Below are 5,000 nucleotides of genomic sequence, written 5' to 3' on the forward strand. Positions count from 1 at the left end.
TGTCCCTTAACCTAACCCACGTTGTCCCTTAACCTAACCCACGTTGTCCCTTAACCTAACCCACGTTGTCCCTTAACCTAACCCACGTTGTCCCTTAACCTAACCCACGTTGTCCCTTAACCTAACCCACGTTGTCCCTTAACCTAACCCACGTTGTCCCTTAACCTAACCCACGTTGTCCCTTAACCTAACCCACGTTGTCCCTTAACCTAACCCACGTTGTCCCTTAACCTAACCCACGTTGTCCCTTAACCTAACCCACGTTGTCCCTTAACCTAACCCACGTTGTCCCTTAACCTAACCCACGTTGTCCCTTAACCTAACCCACGTTGTCCCTTTGCCTAACATAGTTCACTGCTCGGAATCTCTGGTGTCGTTGTTATCCTCATGTAGATGTCTTGCGAGTGTTGCTTACTTTCCACATATTCCCGCTATCCACTGTCAATTGTACTGCAATAGGACTATATCGCCCCCCCCCCCCCCTCTGCCCCTCTCTTTGTGTCTCCGTCCTCTCAAGCTGGTCGGTCTGGCGTTTGAGTGTTAAATGAGCCTCGCAGCTGTTCAGTTGCGTTCAGATGTCGACGCCCTCAGTGTACGTCGTGGTATGGTCTGTGTCCATTGTCCGCTGATGTCGTACGCGTAACCCACACGCTGTACCGATCATCGGTAGTTACGTACAGAGTGAAGTAGTGTGATACGTGTGACCGTACGCTGGCTGTGCCCAACGGTGTCGAATCTCAATTTCCATATGTTGTGCTCGATGCTACTTGTCTCGTCTCCCAATAACAGCTAGGTTGCACTGTGGTACGCCGTAGAGGCGTGTGGGAGGAACGTACGAACGCATTGTATGTCACCCTGGGTCGCTGGGGGTGGTGGTGCGGTGAGTCAGGTCAGGTCAGCGTGAGCCGTGTGATGTAGTGACGCGTGTATTCCGACTTTGTCGTATTGCCTCACACAAAGTGCTACCCTGGTGGACCGCGTTCCATATCTGGGACATGCCGCAGATGCCGGTTGACAGTGGATCGCGGAAGGGACATCGCATACGTGCGCGGGCCACCTTCCACGTGTTCTCTTCTGCACATGTCGCAGTGTGTATGTGGTCTGATGTAGCGTGTCGTGACACATGACATCCTGGCATGCAAGAATTGTTGAATTCGCAAATGTAGGTGGACATCTACGTTTACTGCCCAAGATACGCAAATGAACTGGAAATCCGTTGTTGAGCGGTTGTTCACGCTGGAGGTGAATCTGTGATGGCGACGATCGGTACAGCTATTAACCGGTTGTTTCAGCGGTACCCGCCACATCCACACACGTGACTAGGCCCATGTGGGTATGAAGCGATACGCGGCGGTGGCTTGGTGGGACTGTTCCCGGCCGGTGAAGGGGGGCCGCCCGGCGTGTTGGCCGCGCGCTGCGTGGGCGCACGCGCAACAGGCGGCTGGTGGGGGGCGCCGAGTGGCAGGAGCGCCAGCCGACGGGCTCGGCAGGCGGCGCAGCTACGCTGCGGCGCACCCTGCACGCGGCGCCTGGCGGCCAAAGTTGGTTCAGCCGAGCCCGGTGCGAAGCGCGGTGGACATCTGCAGTGTGCTGGTCTGATTGAGGACTGTGTGCGTTGAGGATGCGCCGCCGCCTGGCACTCGGCGCCGCGACGCCGTCTGCTGCTCGGTCGCCCCAGCGGCTCTCGCAGGTGGTTTGTATCGCAGTTGTGCGGACGTGTTGGCGCGTGCGCTGTGCTGGGAGAGTTCGCTTCTGCACCCAAGTGGGGCTTTGCCCTTGTGTGGCGCTGGCGTTGGAGCTGCCGGTCACCATAGGTGGCGCGTGTTGTCTCCCGCCGGCAATGCCACGACAGCACGCTCCCGGGCCTCTGTCGGCAGCGGCAAGCTCAGTTGGGAGCAAGGGTGTTCGCACTAAAACCGTCTACTCGCCTAACTCCGGGCGATTGCGCCTCTCTCGAAACCGGCCAAGTACCTAGGACGGCGCTGCGCGCCGCCGGGACCTGAGAGGGTTTCGAGGTGTATCGTGCAGGGGAGCTCGGCCTCCTCCTGTTTGCAGAATAATTGAGCGGACGCTTGCGTGTTCGCGCGGGCCCCCGGGACACACTCCCGGGCGGCCGGCTGCTCAGCTCTAGTTGACGCAGCTCCCTGGTTGATCCTGCCAGTAGTCATATGCTTGTCTCAAAGATTAAGCCATGCATGTCTCAGTACAAGCCGCATTAAGGTGAAACCGCGAATGGCTCATTAAATCAGTTATGGTTCCTTAGATCGTACCCACGTTACTTGGATAACTGTGGTAATTCTAGAGCTAATACATGCAAACAGAGTCCCGACCAGAGATGGAAGGGACGCTTTTATTAGATCAAAACCAATCGGATTGGCTTGTCTGGTCCGTTTGCCTTGGTGACTCTGAATAACTTTGGGCTGATCGCACGGTCCTCGTACCGGCGACGCATCTTTCAAATGTCTGCCTTATCAACTGTCGATGGTAGGTTCTGCGCCTACCATGGTTGTAACGGGTAACGGGGAATCAGGGTTCGATTCCGGAGAGGGAGCCTGAGAAACGGCTACCACATCCAAGGAAGGCAGCAGGCGCGCAAATACCCACTCCGTGGCACGGGGAGGTAGTGACGAAAAATAACGATACGGGACTCATCCGAGGCCCCGTAATCGGAATGAGTACACTTTAAATCCTTTAACGAGTATCTATTGGAGGGCAAGTCTGGTGCCAGCAGCCGCGGTAATTCCAGCTCCAATAGCGTATATTAAAGTTGTTGCGGTTAAAAAGCTCGTAGTTGGATTTGTGTCCCACGCTGTTGGTTCACCGCCCGTCGGTGTTTAACTGGCATGTATCGTGGGACGTCCTGCCGGTGGGGCGAGCCGAAGGGGTGCTTTCGCGTCCCGAGGCGGACCCCGTTTAAATCCTACCAGGGTGCTCTTTGTTGAGTGTCTCGGTGGGCCGGCACGTTTACTTTGAACAAATTAGAGTGCTTAAAGCAGGCAAGCCCGCCTGAATACTGTGTGCATGGAATAATGGAATAGGACCTCGGTTCTATTTTGTTGGTTTTCGGAACCCGAGGTAATGATTAATAGGGACAGGCGGGGGCATTCGTATTGCGACGTTAGAGGTGAAATTCTTGGATCGTCGCAAGACGAACAGAAGCGAAAGCATTTGCCAAGTATGTTTTCATTAATCAAGAACGAAAGTTAGAGGTTCGAAGGCGATCAGATACCGCCCTAGTTCTAACCATAAACGATGCCAGCCAGCGATCCGCCGCAGTTCCTCCGATGACTCGGCGGGCAGCCTCCGGGAAACCAAAGCTTTTGGGTTCCGGGGGAAGTATGGTTGCAAAGCTGAAACTTAAAGGAATTGACGGAAGGGCACCACCAGGAGTGGAGCCTGCGGCTTAATTTGACTCAACACGGGAAACCTCACCAGGCCCGGACACCGGAAGGATTGACAGATTGATAGCTCTTTCTTGATTCGGTGGGTGGTGGTGCATGGCCGTTCTTAGTTGGTGGAGCGATTTGTCTGGTTAATTCCGATAACGAACGAGACTCTAGCCTGCTAACTAGTCGCGTGACATCCTTCGTGCTGTCAGCGATTACTTTTCTTCTTAGAGGGACAGGCGGCTTCTAGCCGCACGAGATTGAGCAATAACAGGTCTGTGATGCCCTTAGATGTTCTGGGCCGCACGCGCGCTACACTGAAGGAATCAGCGTGTCTTCCTAGGCCGAAAGGTCGGGGTAACCCGCTGAACCTCCTTCGTGCTAGGGATTGGGGCTTGCAATTGTTCCCCATGAACGAGGAATTCCCAGTAAGCGCGAGTCATAAGCTCGCGTTGATTACGTCCCTGCCCTTTGTACACACCGCCCGTCGCTACTACCGATTGAATGATTTAGTGAGGTCTTCGGACTGGTACGCGGCATCGACTCTGTCGTTGCCGATGCTACCGGAAAGATGACCAAACTTGATCATTTAGAGGAAGTAAAAGTCGTAACAAGGTTTCCGTAGGTGAACCTGCGGAAGGATCATTACCGACTAGACTGCATGTCTTTCGATGTGCGTGTCGTGTCGCGCAACACGCTACCTGTACGGCAGTGGCCGTGCGCCGCGTGCGGAACCACGCGTGCCTCTCAAAACTAGCGGAAGTGTTGTTGTTGTTGTGTGGTACGAGCGCTGAAGCTCTGGAGCGGCTGGCCTGCGGTACCTGGCGCCTGGCGCCGGTTTTGAATGACGTTCGCCCGAGTGCCTGTCCGCTCCGGTGTGGAGCCGTACGACGCCCATCGGCTGTGAGGCCGTTGGACACAAAAAAAATAGTGGAACAGGGGCCGTCAGACGCCTCAGTCCCGCAAATGCTACTGTCTTGAAAGAGACAGTGGGAGACTGAAAAGGAAAAGATCACCCAGGACGGTGGATCACTCGGCTCGTGGGTCGATGAAGAACGCAGCAAATTGCGCGTCGACATGTGAACTGCAGGACACATGAACATCGACGTTTCGAACGCACATTGCGGTCCATGGATTCCGTTCCCGGGCCACGTCTGGCTGAGGGTCGGCTACGTATACTGAAGCGCGCGGCGTTTGTCCCGCTTCGGAGACGTGGGAGTGTCGTGGTCGCCTGTGTGGCCGGCCGCGTCTCCTTAAACGTGCGATGCGCGCCCGTCGCCTGGCGGTTCGCATACCGGTACTTTCTCGGTAGCGTGCACAGCCGGCTGGCGGTGTGGCGTGCGACACCTCGTACAACGACCTCAGAGCAGGCGAGACTACCCGCTGAATTTAAGCATATTACTAAGCGGAGGAAAAGAAACTAACAAGGATTCCCCCAGTAGCGGCGAGCGAACAGGGAAGAGTCCAGCACCGAACCCCGCAGGCTGCCGCCTGTCGTGGCATGTGGTGTTTGGGAGGGTCCACTACCCCGACGCCTCGCGCCGAGCCCAAGTCCAACTTGAATGAGGCCACGGCCCGTAGAGGGTGCCAGGCCCGTAGCGGCCGGTGCGAGCG

The 5,000-nt window shown here is 56.1% G+C and overlaps 3 non-coding genes across 3 annotated transcripts in view; all 3 read left to right on the plus strand.

The window, feature by feature from the left end:
• Positions 1 to 2,141: 2,141 nt before the first annotated feature.
• Positions 2,142 to 4,034, plus strand: LOC126314384 (small subunit ribosomal RNA). Its single transcript, XR_007555824.1, has one exon. It is a non-coding gene; the product is annotated as a small subunit ribosomal RNA (ribosomal RNA).
• A 365-nt stretch (positions 4,035 to 4,399) lies between these two features.
• LOC126314366 (5.8S ribosomal RNA) lies at positions 4,400 to 4,554 on the plus strand. Its single transcript, XR_007555808.1, has one exon. It is a non-coding gene; the product is annotated as a 5.8S ribosomal RNA (ribosomal RNA).
• Positions 4,555 to 4,742: 188 nt separating this feature from the next.
• LOC126314404 (large subunit ribosomal RNA) overlaps positions 4,743 to 5,000 on the plus strand; it is a 4,229-nt gene continuing 3,971 nt past the window's right edge. Inside the window, exon 1 of the ribosomal RNA XR_007555843.1 lies at positions 4,743 to 5,000. This exon is cut by the window's right edge and continues 3,971 nt beyond it. This is a non-coding gene — a ribosomal RNA (large subunit ribosomal RNA).

The sequence above is a fragment of the Schistocerca gregaria genome, unplaced genomic scaffold (genome assembly GCF_023897955.1).
Source record: "Schistocerca gregaria isolate iqSchGreg1 unplaced genomic scaffold, iqSchGreg1.2 ptg000558l, whole genome shotgun sequence".
NCBI lineage: Eukaryota > Metazoa > Arthropoda > Insecta > Orthoptera > Acrididae > Schistocerca > Schistocerca gregaria.